The 24,588-nt window shown below is 40.1% G+C and overlaps 1 protein-coding gene and 1 pseudogene across 4 annotated transcripts in view; one reads left to right on the forward strand and one right to left on the reverse strand.

The window, feature by feature from the left end:
- Positions 1 to 7,791, forward strand: part of LOC115897613 — a 57,501-nt pseudogene extending 49,710 nt beyond the window's left edge.
- FNDC3B (fibronectin type III domain containing 3B) overlaps positions 1 to 24,588 on the reverse strand; it is a 373,640-nt gene that overhangs the window by 234,068 nt on the left and 114,984 nt on the right. The window contains exon 1 of one of the 4 annotated variants that reach the window (XM_030929411.1): positions 7,597 to 7,616. The exons of the other annotated variants lie outside the window; for them this stretch is intronic. The gene's annotated coding sequence lies outside the window, so the exon portion shown is untranslated. Of the gene's footprint in view, positions 1 to 7,596; positions 7,617 to 24,588 lie in introns of those variants that run through there. 4 annotated transcript variants of the gene reach the window in all.

The following is a 24,588-nucleotide window of genomic DNA, read 5'->3' on the forward strand; positions in this document are numbered from 1 at the left end:
TGAATGTCTCAACACCCTGGCCTGTCTTCACCAAGAATTCTATTAGGGCAATTGAGTCAGAACCCCCCTTACCCCTGAGGTTTTTGTCTTAGTAATTTTCCATCTACTGATCCCCACACTGCTCCGTGGCTAATAAATTCCCACTTGCCCATGACGATATATTCAGAATTGTGCCCATTCTCTCTCCCCCACTGCAAGACCCTACTGCAGGGTCCCTACAGCTATTATAATGGCCCTGAACAAAGTCTTCCTCATTGTGCTTCATTTAACAAATATCATAGAATAATTTCTTCTTTAACAAGCACTCCAGACTATTCAAAAAAGTAATAACAGACATCATGTAAACACTGAGCTGCAGTTTCAGATGAACTCAGAGTTCCTATTGCACTTTCCAACTGCAAAGCACTGTCACATTATCTCATTTGACCATTGTCATCCCAGGAAGAACTCCAAAGGGATGTTCCCTAATCCTCTATAATTGCCTACCCCTTCCTCTTCCTGCACATGAAATCTGCAGTGTAGCAGGAACTAAATTTCCTAACTCAATTCAGAGATTATTTTTATTTGGCTATTTCAAGGAGACTAACAAAAATACTTTATGAATCCAAAGAATGATCTGAGATAGTCCATGGAAGGCTAAGTATCAAAAGTTTAAATGGAAATCTCACTAGAAACTACCAGGCTCACTCAGAATTCTTGTGTCCTCTTGCAGTTTTTCAGACTTGTTGTTATTATACTAGTCTCTCTTAGCTCCACTTCTTTAAAATTTGCTGGTTTTAATCTCATTTGGGCTCAGAAACCAAAAGCTTTAGTGGAACTACTAAAAGATTAAGCAACACCAGGCTCTGGTGAGGGAATGAAGGGCTCTTCTATGAGTTCAATGCATGAGTGCTTTAGAGTTGGTTTATACGAAAACCAACTGGCTAATTAAAGGCCTTTTCAACCAATTACCTGGCTTGGAACTGGTTTGGGAATGGAACACAGGATTTTATTACTCTAACCAATATTTTAGCCAAGTAGGGCCTGCATACCTATACTGAGCTTTCACCTGTTGGGGGAAATTAATATTCTATGTAGACATATAATAAAAAAAAAGAACAAAAACAGGTTTGTAAAACATTCTATAGATAAAACTATTTGTTATGGGTAAGTTTTCATTTCCAGCCACCTAGTGCAAACAAAAAATATTAGGGCAGATTTTTCACATCTGTACTACTCTGGTCCCCTCCCCTGGAAAAACAGTGTCTTCCGGGAAGATCCTTCACACTCCCCCAATATGGCACAAGTTTCTCACTTTATGATAATCATGTGTTTACACATCGGCTTTAGATTTAGGGTTTTCTGTGTGTTTGTCTGTATAAATTCCGCTTCCAGATTTTACTTAAACCCTTTTAGTGGCAGAATCTACATCAAATTTATTTTTGTATCTCTAAGAGTATTCAAAACATAAAAAGAACTCAAGAAATTAAAAATTTGGTAAATGAAGAACTGTGAGGTTCTTCAGATACACATACTCTAAATGGCCCCTTTCTAATAATTTGCCTTTCAGCAATGGGGAGGAGAATAGGTCCCAGTTGAGAACAAAAAAGAAAACAAGGGATGAAAAGAATATGTAAGCATTTCGCTGTAATACCTCCCCTACTGTCCGCCCACCCACCTACCTACCATGTATAGGACTATAAAATCCTGAGGAAAAAAAGCACTTAAAAGAACAGACTGGAAATGTTTCAGGAAACCCCTTTCTCTACTTACTGTCCATTTGTTCATTCAGCAAAGGCCCAAAGGTGACAGGAAGAGAAGCAAGGAGCAGCAGGCATTATCTCTCTATAGCTTCTCCCTGGCCATCAACTAGCTTCTCTATTACCACTCTGAGATGACTAAGAGACAAGAACCCTAGACTGTCAGACAAATCCAGGGAATGCAGCCGAGAAAGCAAAAGCAGTAGGGGTGTGGTCAGGGAGCAAAGATGGAAATGAGGAGAGCAACTGGGAACCCCTGTGAGAAAGCATGGCCAGAGAGGAAACTAGGACATGGGACCGACCGATGGACAGCAAATTGTATGGGGGCGGAGAAGGTCTCCAAAGTCCATAGAGAATCAGCAATTTGGCTAAAGCATGTATGAATAATTGAGAATTAACTATATACACAAGACTTCACCTCATTTACCACAGCAGCTAGATAAACATCATACTAAATTAAATAAGACGTTATTCACCCACAACGAAACAGAGACCATTTGTCTTCATTCTCTACTAAGATTTTAAAGAAATTTCACCATGCCTTTGCAGTCGCCCTCCCAATCTGTATAAGACCGTTGTTTGTTTGTCTTGATGAGGTCAATTCCACTTCTCAAGACTGAAGTCTGAATAGCAGTACATTAATCCAGATGCGCTTTCTGAAAGTCTTTCAAATCCAAAGATTCCAAACATTAACATAAAGATACTCAGGGACCAGCTGTTGCAATTAACAAACTGTTTATATTTTCCTTTCTGTTGGCTTAAAAAGTACTAGAAGGAATTTTAAGCAAGATGAGACTGTCATTCAGATTTGGGAGTTTTAAATAGATGGTTTTCATGTTGTTCAGGCTAAAAATAAGAGTGTGTATGTCAGACTTCTTGTAAACAGGCTTCAATCCACAAGACTCAGTCTAACTAAGTGGCAGTCTCACCATGCTGTAGAAAACAAAGCATGCAGAAACCAAATTATTTCTGGAATAAGCTCAGTATTTGGAAACTTAATCATTTAAACCTGTCTCTCTAGAGAACAAGAGTAGTCTTCCCCAAATATGCTTGAATGCCTTGGATCTTAATAGGTTGAATAATGAATTCGCTCTTTGGTAAAAGAGAATGGGAGTCATTCTGCATGCAGAGGTGTGAAAGTGGCACAGTCTTCACAGCCCCCACCACATTCCTCCCACCTGAGGAGGTACCACAGAGTACAGAAACATTTCCCCCAATGGGCATCTTTTTCTGCACCCATGAATGGATTCTCAGTTCGCTGATGAACTCAAGAGTTTTCCCTGTAAATAACACATTCCTGAAACATGCTATATCAACACTGAATGAGTTTCATTGGCAGCTTCTACTATTCCATTTCAGTACTCCTGCAACAGCAAAAGCCCTCTATTCCTAGGACATCGGGAGGCTTTTCCCCCCCAGGCAGGGTCTTCCTCTGTTGCCCAGGTGGGAGCACAGTGCCACAATCACAACTCAAACAATCTTGACATCCCAGACTCAAGAGATCCTCCCACCTCAGCCTCCTGAGTAGCTGGGACTACAGGTATGCACCACTATGCCTGGCTAATTTTTTTTTTTTTTTTTTTTTAGAGACAAAGTCTCATTATGTTGCCCAGGCTGGTCTCGAACTCCTAAATGCAAGTGATCCTCCCACCTCGGCCTCCCAAAGTGCTGGGATTACAGGCATGAGCCACAACACCATGCCTACAGAAGACTTTAAACATTTCCAACATGAGTCATACAGTAACTCAAAAATTACACTTTAAGTTTTCTCTTACAAGCAGTGACTTCAAAGAACACATCGAAATTCTTCCATATGGTTGTTTACTTCTTGTAACTTCATAGAGAAGTCTCTATTAAGGTGTTTGGTAACTCTTAGTTTTTATTTTTAAATGGTTACAGTAAAGTCTAGGACCCCTGCGATAAAAGAATCTGTGATACAAAGCTTGGGAACACCTCTAGGGAGATGTCCAAAAGAAGGAACAGATAACCTTATGACAAGCAAAAAGGGAATTCTATAAACTCCCTGTCTTTTAACCCCTGAGCAAATGTCTCAGCATATTCTGCCATCATTTCACTTTATCTCTAACTCTATATTCTAATTCCAGGGTTTTTTTCCCTCTGACTTCTGAAAAGGGGAAAGGGAAATTCCCTTGAGAAAAAGAGTTTTCTATAAATGACTTCATTGAAATTTTCTCACAACAAACTAAAGAACCATTTCAGTGCCAACATTATACAGGCACTAAATTAATGTAAGTGCCCAATTAATATAAGATTAAATATAGCCATGGTAAAACTGAAATCCTCAGAGTAGAATACACCCTAAGCAACTCACTCCTAAACTTTCCTTTTATTTCATTGAAGAAATGTTGAAGAATATGAAAGAAAGAAGAGAAACAGGTCCCTTATATTTAAATTGTGACCATTTGCAAAACCATGACTTAATAGAACAAGTGGAAAACAGATGACCTAAGCAATATAAATGCATATAAAAATAGGCACTGAAACATCAACCAGTATGTCTAAACCTATGTATTTCTATTAAGCTATTTCATATGTAAGGTTTTTAAAGAATCTGGGAATTCCCCAGGCAAGTTCTTGGAACCCAGTATTTTTGCTGGGTTCCCACAGAAAGTTATCTCTTCAATACCAGTCTACTTCATTTCTTCCCCGGGACCAGTCAGATATGCTCCTTCCCCCAGGAAACACATTCCCCCAGGAACAACGACAACAAAAAAGGATCTTCGAATTATCCCTCAGATTTGTAATTTTGGACACTATTTTGTAACACTAAAAATAACCCAGAAATAAAAATCTAAGTAATTCTAGCTATTCCTACTTTTAATCTTAGATATTCTTTACTTAGCTATTCCTTACTTGGTCCCTTTTTTCTTCTTTCTTAATCTAGAAATTGAGATCTAGAAGTTTTGGTCATGGGTTAGGTACACTTGACAGAAAATTTCCCACGGGCAACAAACAAACAACAAATAGACAATGCCTATTTTGAGATATGCTTTAGAAAACACATATCAAACTCTAAATCCCTTATGCCATCACCTACTTAGTGACAGCAGTAAGAGCTGCTAAATGATTTCGGTGTTTGGGTGTCTGAACGCTGATAGCAGAGCATATGTTTGCAGGCACGCAATATTTTCTTTTTATGAGAGGCGAAGGAGGAGGAATGGAATGACGGCTAGGCACAACTGCTCTCTTAAAATAATAAACCTTAAAATGTCTCTAGTCAACCACAGCATACCTATTTTGCTATAAACATATCTACTTTCACCACACTTCCACCTCTCATGCTGGCTTCCATTTACGTCCCAGGACAGTGGTGCTAAAGTACAGGGCAGACATGGGGTAAAACCCTGTACACATCTGGTGTTTATAGGGGAAAATCCCACTATTGGATTTTTTTTTCATTTCAAAGTCCTTTCATTAGTAATGTATACAGCTGTTTTCTCTTGGCTAATAATCAGAACTGCAACATTCATCCATGCTGACTCCAGGCATAAATAATATGCCATGCTGTTTGTGCTCAGCTGTAAAGAACTGGAATTCTGAGAGTCAGGGGAGATGCCTCTGCACTTTCCAAAAAAAAAAAAAAAAAGTTAATACAGCTGTTTTCCTCTCAGGAATGCCAAAAGAATGCAATTCCTCCCTCTAAACCTCCCCCAACCCCATCTCCATCAATACTGTGTTCCCTGTTTATGCCTGTGTGCAAACAGAGTTTTAAAAAGATATCCCATTCTTTTACAAAAAGAATAGAGAAAAAAATACTGGGCATCAAAGTTTCCAGTAGTAATATGTGCCACATCTACAAAAAGGAAAAAACAAAAATGAAGTGGGATTTTGTGCTAAATAAGAAGTGTGCACACTAGACTGTAAATGACATTTAACACCAGTTAATTTCAGAGAAGATAAATACATGCTTTTGAACCAGGTGTTTTTAAAGCCTCCATCAGCACTTTCCAAGCCTATCTTAATATAATTACATGAAATGTTTATGTACTTGTCTGGCATGTTGCTTTGTTTTCTAAATAAAGGAGCAACTTCAGTTTGAAATAATGGACACAGGAACCTCCACTTTCCATTTCTGTAGGCTTCCCATCTCAGCTCAGCTTACCGCCTTTGTAGGGCCACATAGACCCTGCACAGAAGGCCTTTGTATATAGGTCTCAGCCACATATCTTCATGCAGCCCCTGACAAAGTCCTCCAAGGAGTCCCTTTATTTTCTGACTGAACACAAAAGTTTTATCTTACAGTAAACAGAGAAGACATTTAACATTACAGCAATACTAAGACAGTAATACCATAAAGGTGGCTCAAAGGTTTGCATAATGAATATCTATTGTCTTGACTTCAACTCAAAACTAGCTATTTAAAATGAGAGCTCAATAATGGGAAAGTACTGTTTCATTACCTGAAAGTAACATTTACAAAACATGTTTCATCTGAGCCCTTCTGCAGACTTATCTACGCAGCTTGGAGAAGACAACCACGCAAAAGGAGTAGAAACAATATACAACCCTATTTCTTTACAATATTCCCCACAGCCTCAATCCACTTGTGGCATGCCCCTTTCATATTCTCTGCCAAGCCCACCTGGCTACTGGAACAGGTAGGAGGGGTACCAATCAGGTATCTCTTTTCTCCCAATCAGCTCCAGGGATCCTATTGGAATGGAGACTGGGGACAACTACAGGGATATAAGAAATAACTCATTTGCAATCAATACATTGCTTGCAAATTCAGTTGCTTACAAATTCATTCTTGCTCATCTTCCTGGTCCCCAACCACTATCACAGCAAGGTGAAGTCCTGGTATCTGCTTTGGCCCAAGAGCCTCCTGGCAACCATGGCTTGTTGACTTGGGCAAAGGGGAACACAGGGGAAGGAGAGAAACAAACATATGACCTGTCCACAATCCCAAATATTCTATACTCAACTAGGAGTAACAGAGGAGGTACTGCCAATTCCTTGGAAGGAAAATGTTGCAGGAATCTTTACACAATTAGGAAATAATATTCCCCTGTGGGCTCACATTTATATTTTCAATAAAAACTAGGGGGTAGGGAGGAAAAGAACTTTGCTTACATTTTTAATATACCTTTTAAATAACACAGATAATGAAATTTAAACAAACAAACAAACAAAAAATAGATTGGAATGTTAGGAGTTCCACTAGAAGACACATAAATCGCAAACCTCAGTCTGAAGCCAGTTCTGTGTAAAACAGCAGGGGACGGGACAGAAACCACAGTTGCAGTGGCTTAAATTGATATGTTGGAGTCAAGAGAGACTTTTAGGTTCTCTTAGTTTTAAAAATCCTATTTTAAGTTTAATTAAGCAATGAATGTCCTTCTTTGTGGCAAGCATAAAATGTAAAGACACATGAGAATTTTTATAAAGAGCTGTTTAAACAGGAATAAGAACAGTCAGCTTTCCGAATGGGGAACAAAGTAACTCATCCAGTGTAAGTGAATGCAGCAGAGCAACCTGCTAGGCACCTGTGCAGCTTTTATCACTCACTGGTAGGTGATATGCTTCCCAACGAGACCAAGTCAATGCAGCCCACTCTTTGAAAAGTGTGGGTATCATAAAGCCAGTCCCTGTATGAAGGTTTTTCTGCCCCATCCATGGAGTGGTTTTCAATTACTTGATACTGGTTAAGTAGGCAGGACGTCTGACTCATCTCCACTGCTCTTCAAGGTTGCACTCCAACAAAGTTACCTAATTCCTGCAGTAAACAAAACTAGCCAGCTTAAAAAACATCACTCTAGGAAGCAGTTAACCCCTGCATTTATCTTAGTATCTTGTTACTGACTACACTGTCCAATGCCTCCACTACCAGACATACCAGTTAGCTCCTACAGGCAGGCCTCGCTCAGCAAAGATCATTCTGCAGATGGCTGCAGGACTTCCAGAGCCCTGTTCAGGCAACCCCTTCACTTGCTCCTCTGGTGGGCTCGAGTATGCCCCTGTTGGCATCGAGGTCAACATGGCATTCCACATCCTCCAAGGGTTCAAAGACCTTTCGGACAGACACGACTGAGTGCTGACCTGGCCTTGCCGGTGAAGAACTTCAAACATCGGTGATGCACTCTGGGGTGTGGCTGAAAATACAAATGTCTGACACAGACAAAACTTTTATGTCAAGGTAGGAGAGGGAAAAACACTTGAGCAATCTAGCTTAGCTCTTAAAACAGTGAGGCCCATGTAAAAGTATCTGCAAGTGGAACTAAGTTATGAAATGCTCCATTATTCATTATACAGACACACACAGACTACCACCAGGTGACTAAAAATAAGTGAAAGACCAAAACTCTTATCTCAGAAGCAACTCTGCCCCCTTAAACCCTAAAACTTTATGAAATTATTCTAGAACTGCTTATATGCAATAACATTTACACATAAAAGGCTAAATGATTATTACAAAAAGCTTTTAGCTAAGAGGCAGGTGTTGGGTAATTACGGGTTTATAAAGGTGTATCTAATTAAAACTTTCTAAGAATAACCAAAAACACCAACTATCTAATAAATCGGTAGTTTCAACATAAACATTATGAGAGTTCGATTTATTTCTATACTAAGACCTTCCTCTATGCCTCAATTCTTCCTCACTGTTGTCTCCCTATCTCCTAGCTGTTTCTTCCTCTCACTATGGTTCAATATAGAGATAACCCAACAACACAAAAGACGGCAGTATTCAATCGCCTCCCCATTTGTAGGTATCCCATTGGGCATGTCGTGGTAAATATCTATCAACCAGCTCTACTGGGAAAAACAGAGTGGGGGACACAGACCTGGATTGTAATGTTTACCAGTTTCCTTGGTATAAAAATTCCCACCATGGCCAATTTCAACCCAACAACACAACATCATGGAATGCAGAATTAGAAAAAGATACACAGGCTGGGCACAGTGGCTCATGCCTATAATCCCAGCACTTTGAGAGGCTGAGGCAGGCAGATCATCTGAGGTCAGGAGTTCAAGATCAGCCTGGCTAACACGGTGAAACCCCATCTGTACTAAAAACACAAAAATCAGCCAGGCGTGGTGGCGGGCGCCTGTAGTCCCAGCTACTCGGGAGGCTGATGCAGGAGAATCACTTGAACCCGGGAGGCGGAGGTTGCAGTGAGCTGAGATCGCAACACTGTACTCCAGCCTGAGTGACAGAGACTCCATCTCAATTAAAAAAAAAAAAAAGCAAAAGAAAAAGATACACAGCAGCACAGTATTTTCATCACAAAGATATGTTAAAAACATTAAAAGCATAGACATATAGCAACACTTAAAAGAACAGGAAGTGATGAGCATATATTGACAGTTATTAAATATAATTTAACTTGTAAGCATGTATATTTTAATATTTAACAATGACTATGTTTAACAACCGCTCATAGAAAGTCTGAAAATTGGCCGGGTGCGGTGGCTCAAGCCTGTAATCCCAGCACTTTGGGAGGCCGAGGCGGGCAGATCACGAGGTCAGGAGATCGAGACCATCTTGGCTAACACGGTGAAACCCCGTCTCTACTAAAAATACAAAAAATTAGCCGGGCGTGGTGGCGGGCGCCTGTAGTCCCAGCTACTCGGAGGCTGAGGCGGGAGAATGGCATGAACCCGGGAGGCGGAGCTTGCAGTGAGCCCAGATTGCGCCACTGCACTCCAGCCTGGGTGACACAGCCAGACTCTGTCTCAAAAAGAAAAAAAAAAAAAAAGAAAAAAGAAAGTCTGAAAATTTAACCATCAGTTCTTGCATGCAGTAGAAGCTATCACTAGCATACCACTGACATGTCAGCTCAGGTCTACTCCATCCTACTAGGGCAAAGGTGCCATAGAATGGTAGAGAAATATGAACTCCTTCTCTGGTTCCCACAACTTCAAAATAGCAGAAATCAGAATAAAAGAAAATAGGGCTAATCCGGTAGAGTCTTTTTACAAGATGAGTAGGAGAGCAGGAAAGGCAGACTGCTGTATGTGACCACCAGGCTTATAGGAGCAAATCATGCTGGGATATGGCAATATGTATAACAGCCGGTATCAGTTTTACTTTTTTCTAGTTGCTTTCACTAACTAAATATAACAATTTGAAAAATGAGGGGAAAAAGTGCATACATAAGATTTATTATATGCTCATACTATGAGCTGCCAAAGAATACAGTCATCAGCATCAGCATGTTCTGTATAGAGAAAAGACCTACATCACTGCATTAAAACAGCTGCTAGGTAAACGCCACTGGAATATGTCCACTTTTTCAGAGATGTGTAATTTGAAACAACCTCAGAACAGTGGTCCCAAACCTTTTTGGCACCAGGGACAGGTTTTGTGGAAGACAATTTATCCCATGGACGTGAAGGGATGGCAGGGCTTTGGGATGAAATTATTCCACCTCAGATTATCAGGCGTTAGATTTTTATAAAGAGCACACAACCTAGATCCCTCACATGCGAAGTTCACAATAGGGTTTGTGCTCCTATGAGAGTCTAATGCCACTGCCGACCTGACAGGAGGCAGAGCTCAGTTGGTAATGCTTGCTTGCCTGCCACTCACCTCCTGTTGTGCAGCTTAGTTCCTAACACGCCACAGACAGGTACCATCCATGGCCCAGAGGTTGGGGTCCCCCTGTCTTAGAAAACTTAAAAAGTACTGCAGTGAAAAGAGCTTATAGGCTGTGGAAGGCATAAAAACTACATGCAAATCTCAGCAGATTCCATTAACTAGCCATGTTCTCTTAGGCAAAAGTAAAACCAATCAGTATATGCACATGCCAGCACAGCATGCTTTATAGGAAGACACAAGGGAGAACCAGTGAAACTGCAACCCTCCTGGACTGTGTGTGTGTATATATATATATATATATATATATATATATATATATTTTTTTTTTGAGATGGAGTCTTGCTCCATTGCCCAGGCTGGAGTGCAATGGTGCGATCTCGGCTCCCTGCAACCTCTGCCTCCCAGGTTCAAGCAATTCTCCTGCCTCAGACTGCCAAGTAGCTGGGACTACAGGCACACGCCACCACGACCAGCTAATTTTTATATTTTTAGTGGAGATGGGGTTTCACCATGTTGGCCAGGGTGGTCTCAATCTCCTGACCTCACGATCTGCCCACCTCGGCCTCCCAAAGTGCTGGGATTACAGGCGTGAGCCACCGCGCCCGGCCTGAGTGTGTATTTTTTTGAGACAGTCTCATTTTGTTGCCCAGGCTGGAGTGCAGTGGTGCCATCTTGGCTCACTGCAACCTCTGCCCCCTGGGTTCAAGCAATTCTCATGTGTCAGCCTCCCGAGTAGCTGGGACTACAGGTGTGTACCAACACACCTGGCTAACTTTTTTATTTTTAATAGAGATGGAGTTCCACCATGTTGGCCAGGCTGGTCTCGAACTCCTGATCTCAGTGATCTGCCCGCCTCAGCCTCCCAAAGTGCTGGGATTATAGGCGTGAGCCACTGCACCCGGCCCTGAAGTGTATATTCTAGGGTACAAATAACACAGTATTTAAGAGCTTTGGTTTCCCTATCCATAAAACAGGCTAGTCACTATTCCAACCTTGCAGTGCTACTGGGATAATTGAGACAATGTAAATGGCATAAAGAATACTTTTCACCTTTCCTTCACTATCTAAATGTGCTTCTTTTGTAGAAAAGCAAATGACAACATTTTCTTTTTTTAAATTATCTTCTCTGGCAAATATATGAACAGGAACAGAGATAAATGGACCCCTCCTCCCCGCCAACCCCTGCCAAATTCTGAACTATTTGAATAGGTTATTAGGAAACTGCCAAGAGTTGTTTGTTTTTCCAGAGGCAAGGTCTCCCTCCCTATGTTGCCCAGGCTGTAGTGCAGTGGCTATGCACAGACACGATCATAGGGCACTGCAGCCTCAAACTCCTGGGTTCAAGCGATCCTCCCACCTTAGCCTCCTGAGTAGCTGGGACTACAGGCACAGGTCACTGTGCCTGGCTAAGAGTTCTTACAGGTCTCGATTCTTTAGCTGTTACCTTAGACGGTCGTAATAATTCTTTAGAAAAAAATGAACACAGGATTCTCGTGGATCTAGATTCCAGCAAGGCTGGAACAAGCAGACCGTGACAAAAAGCACACACATTCCTCAAGTGAATCACTTCGGATGGTAATGGTAAGGAGCATTTCAATGGTGGGAGGTCAAACCGCTCTACACACCTTATATGGTTTCACACAATCCTGTGAGGGCAAATAATCACTCATTCATTTCATTAAGTAATTCAACAAAAAATTTAGAGGGCCTCCTCTGTGGCAGATACTGATTGAGCAACTAGAAGCATATAGCAGTGATCAAAATAGTCCAATATATACTGGGAAAAATAAAAGGTTCACAAGCCCAGCTATAAGATGGTGGCCCTCATAATTCAGATGAAATGAGTGGCTTTGAAATGATGACTTTTTTCACCAATGTAAAGCAAATTTGCAGAAGACCACTCTTCTTCTCTAGTAAGAAAAGTATAAAGGATTCTAGTTTCCTAAATTGTCAATATATTTATTAATATAAATCAGAGCACTTTAGGTCCTTCATGCATAAAAGATTAGCTCCCATTTACCTAGGAAACAAATATTCTCAAAAGAATAAAAACAAGCACTTGTTAAAAGAACAAAATGAAACCATCCCTTCTGATAACTAAGGTATTTTCTAGTACATATGTATGTTGAAATATTCCTGAATTTCTGAATCTAATGTAATTATTATGAATATTAAGGAAAATTCAAGAGAGTGAACATTCGTGTCACACAAGTAAATAATGTCTGGCAGTTTCTCATTTTGGTAACTACTTATAAACATTATTCTCTAATGTGGACATCTTTTGAGATGATTTATATAATGGGATCTTACTTGTGGGAAAAAGAAGTAAATTTATTGACCTTAGAACTGAGATTTCATGTAGTTAACAATGAAAACTCACTTCTATACTCTGTATAGTACAGCATGAAAATTCAATCTACTGTATGAAAATTCAATACAGAGTGAGTTTATAAGATATTGCAATTATTCAATATATTCATGGAACAATAAAGTATATTTTGGTATAAAACATATTCAATTACAAAACCAAAACCAAAAAAATGTAAAGCTATTCAGCAATCCCATTTAGATTCCCAGTGCCAACAAAAGAATCTGCTTAATTCACTTTTCCTTGAAAGTACTCCCTCTCCACCAACAAAAAAATTAAGTGACATACAGAATTGACTTTTGGGTAGGTTTTTTTTTTTTTTACAAGAGGTAGAACATAAATATTCCTGGCCAGATGTGGTGGCTCACACCTATAATCCTAGCACTTTGGGAGGCTGAGATGGGAGGATCGCTTCAGGTCAGGAGTTTGAGGCCAACCTGGGCAACACGGTGAAATCGCATCTCTAAAAAAGATACAAAACTCAGCCATGGTGGTGCATGCCTGTAGTCCCAGCTACTCTGGAGGCTGAGGTAGGAGGCTTACTTGAGCCCAGGAGGTTGAAACTGCAGTGAGCCATGATCGCACCACTGCACTCCAGCCTGGGCCACAGAGTAAACCTCTGTGTCCAAACAAACAAACAAAACCATAACTATTCCTAAGATATCCTGAAAAATATATAATACTTAAGAGTAAGCTGATCATGTGTTGCTAACTGAAAACCATAATAGAATGCTTGCAATGAGACAAAAGATTTCCCCCCATAACAAACTTAAATTCATCTACATTCAGAAATTGGAAATAAACACAGTAATTTGTTACCTTTTCTTTCTAAAACACTACACAAATCACCTGACAGGACGATATATTACTTGTAGCTATTTCTTTTAAGTGAAAAAACAAACAACCAAACAAAACAGCAAAAGCTCCGGATAGAATGCACTACATATTATGATACTTTGCTCTCATAGAACTCACATGCCGAGTATTTGGTCAATTCTTAATCTCATACAAATGAAATTCTGCTTTCACCCCATATCCTCACACTTAAACTATTAATCTTATTTTTTCTCATTAAATTAAGCAAGATTTGCTTTAAGTTACTATTGTTTTTTTAAGTTTTAGAATATTGAGTTTTCCTCAGTAAACCTCTTCCTCTGGCAAAAAACGCCATTATCTTTTTTTTTTTTTTTTTTTTTTTTTTTTTTTTTTTTTTTGAGACGGAGTCTTGCTCTGTCGCCCAGGCTGTAGTGTAGTCGCGAGATCTGGGCTCACTGCAAGCCCCGCCTCCCGGGTTTACGTCATTCTGCTGCCTCAGCCTCCCGAGTAGCTGGGACTACAGGTGCCCGCCACTACGCCCAGCTAGTTTTTTGTATTTTTTAGTAGAGACGGGGTTTCACTGTGTTAGCCAGGATGGTCTCGATCTCCTGACCTCGTGATCCGCCCACCTTGGCCTCCCAGAGTGCTGGGATTACAGGCGTGAGCCACCACGCCCGGCCAAAAAATGCCCCATCTTTCAGCACTTTGGCCCACATGTACACTCTGATACACTCATGCACACACACATATAGGTATTACTTTCTAATACTGAGAATACTTTGAACTAGATGTTCTAATTTCCTCTTAGGGATAAATACTTAATTCACCATAAATAAATGACAATTTATATACTGGGCTTAGAATCAGTATTAGCAAACTACAGACTTATTGCTTGTAGCATATCAAGTTGGTAAACTAAATAAGCAATTCCATAAATTTTAAATTTTATTATACTAAAATGTATAAGGCCAGATTAAAACCATAGGATCAAAAATAATCTGACAGTACTCATCATCTAAGTGATCAAGTGATCACATAATCAAGAATGCTACTATCTCAATGAATTTTCACTAGCCCAGATATGATTTTCAGGTAGCCCAATGTCCACTTTTCTTTGAGAAAATAAAAACATCTGTAACTGCAAAGACACTGGGTGAAAATGTAAAAGTAATAATAAAACTCAAGTGAGATTAAATTTAAACCACAATGAGCTACTGCTACAGAAGCAACCAACAGACTGTCAAAACTGCTCAAAGTCTGAACATACCAAAAGCTGGTAATGCTGTGGGAGAAAACATTACAGCATTTTTTAAAAGACTCTGGCATTATCTAGGAAAGCAGTAATTCTACTCCTTGGTAACTATTTTGAAGAAACTCTTACAGACCTGAAAATATCCGCAAGAATATTCATAGCAGCCCTGCTCATAATACCCAAATATCAGAAACAACCTAAATGTTCATCAGGAGAATACAGAAGCTAGAAAACTACAAAAAAAGACAGTAGGAAAAAAAAAAAAAAACTAGAAAAAAAGTAGCAAAAAAGAAAAAAATGAACGAACAGCTCCCACAATATCTTTGAAATGTTAAGCAAAAGAAGTCACTGAAGAATACATATTTATGTGAAGTTCAAAAACAGGCAACTTCAACCTCATGTTTTGGGGTAGCGGGGCTGGATGCGTGTGTGCGTGCATGCGTGTTTGTACATACAGCAAAACTATAAAGAAAAGCAAAATGATACAAAGAAAAGGAAAATGATTATCAAAAAGTGATTTAATTTGTTAATGATTAAGGTTTACAATACCAACATATTTTCAGTCATTATTAACTGTTACTTAGAACTGTTACTTAGAACTGTAAATTTCTACTTTATGATGTGGGTGGGTTATATGGGTGTTTGCTTTATAATTCTTTTTTTTTTTTTTATTTTCTCCTTTTATGAGATGCAGTCTTGCTCTGTTGCCCAGGCTGGAGTGCATTGGCACAACCATAGCTCACTGCAGCCTCAAACTCCTGGGTTCAAGTAATCCTCTAATCTTGGCCTCCAAAGTAGCTAGGACTACAGGTGTGCACCATCATGCCCAGTTAATTTTTTAAAAAACTTTTTGTATAGACAGAGTTGTTGCCCAGGCTGGTGTCAAACTCCTGGCCTCAAGCAATCTTCCTGCCTCAGCCTCCCAAAGTGCTGGAATGACAGGCATGAACCACCATGCTCAGCTACAATTATTCCTTATACTTATATTTTATGCATTCTTATGTATGTGTGACATGTCTCAAGATTTAAAAGATTAGATTTGAGCTTCTAAAATAATTATTCTTGTGGTACCATGGTGGTTTGGTTAGTGCTATGATCTGAAGTCAAGATAAGAGACAAATAGGCGGCCGGGCGCGGTGGCTCAAGCCTGTAATCCCAGCACTTTGGGAGGCCGAGACGGGCGGATCACGAGGTCAGTAGATCGAGACCATCCTGGTCTACACGGTGAAACCCCGTCTCTACTAAAAAATACAAAAAAAAAAAACTAGCCGGGCGACGTGGCGGCGCCTGTAGTCCCAGCTACCCGGGAGGCTGAGGCAGGAGAATGGCGTAAACCCGGGAGGCGGAGCTTGCAGTGAGCTGAGATCCGGCCACTGCACTCCAGCCTGGGCGACAGAGCGAGACTCCGTCTCAAAAAAAAAAAAAAAAAAGAGACAAATAGGCAAGCTGGTCCTAGCACAGAATTTCATTACAGCTTAGAGCCATATCACAGCTAACCATGCCCTACTTCCTTAAGTATGTGAACGCCGATCCCCTGCAGGAAAAATATCAACAATGCAAAGGAATTAAAAAACACATAAAATTGCACTTTGGGAGGCTGAGGCGGGCAGATCACAAGGTCAGGAGATCGAGACCATCCTGGCTAACACGGTGAAACCCAGTCTTTACTAAAAATACAAAAAATTAGCCAGGTGTGGTGGCAGATGCCTGTAGTCCCAGCTACTCGGGAGGCTAAAAATACAAAAAATTAGCCAGGTGTGGTGGCAGATGCCTGTAGTCCCAGCTACTCGGGAGGCTAAGGCAGGAGAATGGCATGAACCCCTAGGCAAGAGAATGGCAGGAACCCGGGAGGCGGAGCTTGCAGTGAGCGGAGATCACGCCACACTGCACACCAACCTGGTCGGCAGAGCGAGACTCCGTCTCACAAAAAAAAAAAAAAAAAACAGGTAATACCAAGTGTTGGCAAGAATGTGAAGAAATCAGGAACCCTCATACACTGCTGGTGGGAAGATAAAATGGTACAGCTGCTTTGGAAAACAGTCTGACCATTCCACAAATGGTTAAATATAGTTACCATAAGGCCCGGCAATTCCACTCCTAAGTATATACCCAAGAGTAATAAAAATATATGTTCACCCGGGTGCTGACGAGTTGATGGGTGCAGCACACCAACATGGCATAAGTATACATATGTAACAAAGCTGCACGTTATGCACATGTACCCTAGAACTTAAAGTATAATAAAAATATATATATATATGTTCACCCAAAAACTTGCACGCAAATGCTCATAGCAACAGTATTAATAGCCAAAAAGGGGAAACAACCCAAATGTTTCTCAGTTGATGAATGGATTAATAAAGTGTGATATATCCATATGCTGCAGTATTATCTGGCAATAAAAAAATGAAGAACTGACACATGCTACAAATACACTTAAAAATTATGCTAAGAGGCCGGGCGTGGTGGCTCATGCCTATAATCCCAACACTTTGGGAGGCCGAGGTGGGTGGATCACCTGAGGTCTGGAATTTGAGACCAGCCTGGTCAACATGGTGAGGCCCCCTCTCTACTAAAAATACAGAAACTGGCTGGGCATGGTAGCACATGCCTGTAGTCCCAGCTACTCCGAAAGCAGAGGCAGGAAAATTGCTTGAACCTGGGAGGCAGAGGTTGCAGTAAGCCAAGATCACACGCCACTGTACTCCAGCCTGGGCAAGAGAGAGAGACTCTTACACACACACACACACACACACACACAAAATTATCCTAAGAGGACAATCACAAAATACCACATACTATATGATCCCATTGAAAAGTCCAGACAGAATAAGCAACTCTCTAAAGATAGAAGGTGCATTACTGGTGGCCTAGTGCTGCGGATGTGGGGGAATCGGGGTAACTGCTAATGGGTATGGAGTTTTGTAGGTGATGAAAATACTTCAAGACTGACTGTAGTGATGGATGCACAATATAAGAAACCACTGAACTGTATGCTTAAATAGGTGAATTGTATGGTATATGAATTATACCTCAACAAAACTGTTATGAAAAATTGCATTACAGGTGATCACTGCCACAGTCAAGGCACAACAGTCTCAGATATTGTCAGGCTTCGGTAAATACATGCGTGTGTCCAGTGAACTTCTACATTCAGCAGCTATGTCTGAGAGGGATCTGACTGACTAGTCATAAACCTAAAAGCTGTATCAAATGGCTTTGTTTCCAATTCTTGGTCCAGTAATCAATAGGTTTTGATTCTATCCATCAGAGCCTGGACCAGAATCCATGTTAGCCTTTAAAATGCTCTAAATCATATATTCATGCAAAGCAGCTTCTTCTATAAGTGAGCCACAGCACTCTTTTTTGAAGTGATTTTCCAGGACTCTCCATGAGAGGAAAATCTGAAACTCACTAAATTCATTAACCAGAAGGCTTCATTGTGCTTTCTTGACTTCATATGTAGAGATTTTTTTCCAAACCACACTGGAAAATAACAGGATTGGAAAAGCAATCAGTCAGTTCACATTCCATCCCACCAATATTCAACAGCCTGCTCAAATTCAGACGTGAAATTAAAACACTTCCAATAGGGTTCAATCCTGCTTCTAATGACAGTTCTATGTAACAGTTAATAATGAACACAACCAAGAAATTACAGAAATAACACACCAAGAATAGTCACTGGCAAAAATAAGACTTTAAAAAAAAAACTTTCTAAAAGTAAAAATCAAAATTACTCCTGGTTCCCTCCTTTTTTGGTAATCTTATACTGTTTCTTTTTTCTTTTATTTCTTTTGAATTAATTGTATCTTGATGTATACTATGCATATTGGAAAGTTCACAAAAATCTTTCAATGGCGAATTAAGGACAAAAAAAATAAAATAAAATCCAAAGGCAAAAATAGGAATTCCTTCCATTACTCTGGATTTATGACAGTTGTGGCCAATATAAATGTTTAGTAATAATTTGCTATTATGTAGCATCTTTATTTTTAAAACCTGATAAAAATAACCAAAAGCCAATATTATAACAATAAAAGTTTAATTCTATTCTTTATAGATTAGTATACTTTAAAATACATATAGATTATTCTATTAATCTTGCTATTAATCTATTAATCTATTAATATTGCTCCACTGGCCCAAACTGACATTTCTGATTTACAGTTGGCTGTAAATTTCTCTGTTCCAGGGCAACTCTAAAAGGAGCTGGCCAATATTAGTGAAATTCAGAAAGCAATATTCATGCCCTTGATTGTTAGTAGCTCTTCTGTAAGATTTAACATGACTTCTTAGGGTTGGGGTGTAAACCCTAGAAGATGTTAACATAACCACAGCAGGGACCAGTCCTAGCAGCAGGCTGGTGATGAAAATGAGGAACAAAGTCACGGAGAGGGAGCCAAGGGAAATGCAAAGTCAGTCCCTGGGAGGCACAAGAGACAGCTCCGCCCCAGTAAGTGGGAAGCCAAAATCCACAATAGGCAAGGCCCAGTGAGCACAGCCTATTTCAGTCTAATTCCAGGGAAAGGTCTATGAACACAGGCTCCTATTCCAGGGAGCTGGAAAGAGGCATAGTTTTGTATAGTGTGTAGTACTGTGTAGTAGTAATGCCCACCACTACCCTTGGCTTCAGGACCATGCCAGATGAAAAAGAGTGAAAATAGGCTTACAGCCAGGCAAGAAGGCTGACAGAGTCTCCACTGGTGAGACTGACTCTGGTCAACCCCTGCCGGCCTCCCCCACCTTCCCAGTGACCCAGGACAATCTGCAGATGTGCCAGCCCATTTATAAAAGGGCCCTGATTTTCCTGCCTGTAAAATGTGATGGTTAAATGAATTGACCTCTACCGCCTCTCTAAGTCTAAAATGGTGCAGTATCTGTATTATCTTAAGATAAAAGAACATATATAAGGCTTCAGTACAGCAGGTGAGATTTCTTAAAATACACAAACGAGTGGCTAACTTTTTAAAATGAATCCAGAATCTAACTTTTTCTTAAAACCTTTTGCTCATATGGATTTTTTGATCATCAATAGCTATTACTAACAAACCCAAAGATCTAGACTTCATTATCAGTCCAGTCTTCATAGACAGCTGTACAGAACTTTAGACTTACAAATCAAATTATTACTTAACTCATATTCACTTTTCTGAATACTTACTTTGTGGTTTTCCTACTGATTTTCTCAGAATAAGTTGGAGATGAACCAAAGCTCCTAAATAACTCTTGGTTATAGGCACCAGTTTACGGAGAGCTGGCATCTCTCTCTTGGGTCCTTATTTACCTAAATATCTCAGATATTATTTACTTTAGAGAATATCAGGATGCAATGTTAAGACTTACTGTGTAGCTACAGTATCAAGACAATGTGGTGTGGGAAGAGGGATACAGAGATCACACAGTTCAGCCAAGCCAGGAACAGAGGACCTGGAAACAGACACACGCCAATATACCCAAATAATTTTTTTTTTGAGGCAGGGTTTCGCTCTTGTTGCCCAGGCTGGAGTGCAATGGCGCTATCTCAGCTCACTACAACCTCCGACTCCTGGGTTCAAGCGATTCTCCTGCCTCAGCCTCCTGAGTAGCTGGGATTGCAGGCATGCGCCACCACTCCCAGCTAATTTTTGTATTTTTAGTAGAGACGGGGTTTCACCATGTTGGTCAGGCTGGTCTCGAACTCCTGACCTTGTGATCTGCCTGCCTCAGCCTCCCAAATGCTGGGATTACAGGTGTGAGCCACCACGCCCAGCCCCAAATGATTTTTAACAGAGGTGAAAAGTGATGCAAGGGAGGAAAACAGTCTTTTCTAACATATTGCTAGGGCAATTGGACATTGATAGAGGAGGGACAGGAAGACAAGGGAGGAGGCAGAGGAAGATGGGAGGAGGGGAGGAGGAGGAGAAAGAGAAGAAGAGCCTTTCAACCTAAACCTCACACATTATACAAAAATTTACTCAAAATTAATCATAGACTTCCATGTAAAACTATAAATCTTGTAGGGAAAACAAAAAGGAAAAAAATCTTTGGAGTCTGGGAGTAGACAAAGGTCTTTAGACTTCACACCAAAAGCATAAGAGGAAAAATTGTCAAACTGGACATCATCAAAATGAAACACTTTTTCTCTGCAGAAGAACCTGTTAGAGGAGGGAAAGACAAGCTACAGCCTAGAAGAAAGTATTTGCAAACTACATATCCAAAAAAGGCCTTGTGTCTGGAATATATAATGAACTCTCAAAACTCAGCAGTTAAAAAAAAAATCAAACAATCCTATTAAAAAATGGGTGAAAAACAAAGAGATATTTCATCAAAGAGGAGATACAGAAGGCAAACAAGCACATTGAAAGATGCTCAAGATTACTAGCCACTGAAGAAATGTAAACCAAGGCCACAGTGACAATTAAAAATAAATTATCAGACCAAAGGCTGACAATGATGAAGAGAATCGAGATCAACTGTACATGGCTGATAGAAACATAAAATGGTACAACCACTCTGGAAAATTTTGTCAGTTTCTTATAAAACTAAACATTCAATTATAATAATAGGATATAGCAGTGTACTCTTGGGTACTGTCTTAGTCCATTCAGGCTACTATAACAAGAAATCCACAGACGAGGTAATTTAGAAATGATAGAAATTTATTGCTCATGGTTCTGGAGACTGGGAAATCCAAGATCAAGGCACCAGCAGATTCAATGTCTGGTGAAAGCCCATTCCTCATAGATGGTGCCTTCCATGTGTCCGCACATGGCAGAAGGAGTGAACAAGGTCCCTCTGGTCTCTTTTATAATGGCACAAATCGCATTAATAAGGGCTGAGTCCTCGTGACATAATCACTCCCCAAAGGCCCCACCTCTTAATACCATCACATTAGAGGTGAAGTTTTAACCTATGCATTCTGGGGGAACACAAACATTCAGACCTCAGAAGTCATTTATCCCAAAAAACTAAAAGTCATGTTCTAGCAAAACCAGAACAAATGTCCTTCAACAGTTAAACTGATTCATGCATATGATGAAATCCTGCTCAGCAATATAAGAAATAAGCTATTGATACACAAAACAAATGGATCTCAAAGAAATTAGGCTGAGAAAACAGCCAATCTCAAAAACTTATACCCTGTGAGATTTCACTTACATGACACTTCTGAAATAAAATTAGAGATGGAGAACAGATGGGTGGTTACTAGGAGTTAGAGGATAGTGGGAAGAAAGGGGAGTGGCTATAATGGGCTAGCACAAGAGAGCCTTTTGGTGCTACAACAATTCCATATTTTAATGATAGTAGTGATTATTACAAATCTGAATGAGTTCCGTGGATTGTACTCACGTCGATTTCCGGTTTTGATATTAAAATATAGTTATGCAAGATGTTACCATGAGGTAAAACTAAGTGAAAGATATATGGAACTTCCCTGCACATTTTTTGCCACTCCTTAAAAATTCATGATTATTTCAAAATAAAAGTTTGAAAAAAAATACCAGGAACTTTGGTACCATCTTGAGTTCATATTCTGGCTCTACCACTACTTTGGATAAGTTAGTTGGCCAATCTGGACCTTTGTTTCTTCATGTTTAAAATAAGGAAAATAATATTAGGTGGCAGCTTAGTGAAACATAAGAGAAAAGGAAAAATAATAACAGATTTCATCTCATATAAATGGGACCAGATGGCAAGGTATTTTTCAAGAATAGTGCCATATATGACACTGCTTCTATAATTAAGTTACACAGTCCCCTTACAACTTTTCACAGTCCACTGATAAATGTGACTTTTCTTTATGTAGACAAAATCAGGTTTATACTTAAAAGCATTATTATTAGAACAATAGCCATGTCACCATGCAGACCGGAATACTGAGGACAAGTAAACTTCTGATAGTCCATAATCTGATGAAACACACCTCAGAAGGTTAAAAAAACATTCTACAAGGAAAAGTGATTTGACCTGGAATTCGATAGGGTTCATTTCCACATCAAGATCAAACAGATTAATTAGCTGCTTTTTAACCAAATAAATACTGGTTGCTTTAGAGAGCAGGCACTGGAGAAGAAAAAAAAAAAGACTTCAAAACTCAGCACTAGCCACTTTTCTCTGTAGATCCCTTTCATGGTTAGGTTTTCCAGGTTCAATTAGCAAAGGATACATACAAAGAAACGTTCAAGATCTTGGCTAGCAACTTGACACCCTCAGGCCTACCTGGTTCCTTCAGGCAACGTAACGGAAATAGCTTGCTGGCTGCAGATCCCTGCCAGCCCATGTGAAAGAGGCTGCCAGCCTTCAGGCAGCAACCTGCCTGGCTACGTCGTGCACACAATCTGAACACTTCCTCTCGCCTCCATCCAAGACCAGAGTGAACGTAGCCGTGGCAGGGAAGCCACTTGGAGCCAGTGGCTAATGGTGGGTACAACAGCAACTCTGGCAGGGAAGCCACTTGGAGCCAGTGGCTAATGGTGGGTACAACAGCAACTCGGAGCCAGATTTTGTCAAATTATATTTGAGGAAGAGTAGAGAAGACAAGATGCCAAACAAATGACAGCCTTAGTTCTATTGCTCAAAACAATTTTATTTGTTTATGCAATTGATGATGGCAAAACATATGAGATTAATAAAAACTTTTTTAATGAGGCAAAGAGACTTGTGAGGCTTTGTGAGGGCTCTGAAGTTTCATTTAAACAAAGAGTCTCCTGAAAATCTGTAATGCAGAAATTATCTCATTACCATCACACAAAAGAATGATCACCCCCCACTGACATGGCCTCCTACTCACAGTTGTATTTGAAGAATAGATTTACACAAAAACATTCAGAAAAAGAGTCTCTGGGCAATTTTTTTTCTTTTTCCAGTATGAGTTGAGAAAAAGAACATATAGTTACATATACAGCACTTCTGCCACTGCAACAGGATTAACAGACAAGGCTGTTTCTCCCCTTCTAGGCCCTGACAAAGTACAAATCCAGCCTACAACAGTAACAACAAAATACCATAAATGATGTGGGTAACTTTCTAATTCCACCAATGCATGGTCCAAGAAAATCAAAGCCTCTTCAAAGGAAATCAAGTGACTTTACTGAAAAGGTAAATAAACCTATTACATATTTAATATCCCATCCTCTCCATTCACTCCTGTTTTGCTCACTTTTCTTAGGAAATTGTATACCCTGGGCAGAGGCTTCTGTTGACTGAGTTACAAGGGAGCAACAGGAGAAAACAGCTTCCAAGAAAGGGGAAAACACTGGAAACCATGGCCAGTGTAAATGATGTAATCCCAAGTTCACCTACCTACTAGACTTGAGGCTATGCAGGAAAATCAGTGCTGAACCAGGAATGAGGTCAGTATGACAGACCTGAATCTGCCTTGGTTTTGTTCCATAATCTAGGCTGAGCAATCCAGAAAACAAATGCAAGTGAATTGTGTAGATAAATGACACACCAGGAACTAACGGTTACACCATATACCAACAATCACCCAACAATCAGATTGGGATGCCACAGCAGCAAAGACAATCAAGGAATCAAACTGCTTTGCTATCTCCAAAGAAGACTCCTCCATGAGAGGGACTTAATGAAGCTTAAAGCAGAGAAAACTGAGAAAGACTTTCCACTATCTAAGTCAGACAGTCTCCACATTCTCCCTATGGCCTTGGCTGGGTATTTGAGGATTATCTTCTACTAAGTTCTCTTGGTAATTTTCCATATCCAGTTTCTGTAACTTAAAAACTTAACCATATCTTAAAGTGCTAAGGGCTCCTTTCAAAGTTTCCCTCCATCTCCAATCCTACTGGCACCCCGCCCCCACCCCCCACCCCCTGTGATCTCACACCTGGACTAATGAAACCACCTGGGCTGT

This window comes from Rhinopithecus roxellana, chromosome 1, assembly GCF_007565055.1.
Source record: "Rhinopithecus roxellana isolate Shanxi Qingling chromosome 1, ASM756505v1, whole genome shotgun sequence".
NCBI lineage: Eukaryota > Metazoa > Chordata > Mammalia > Primates > Cercopithecidae > Rhinopithecus > Rhinopithecus roxellana.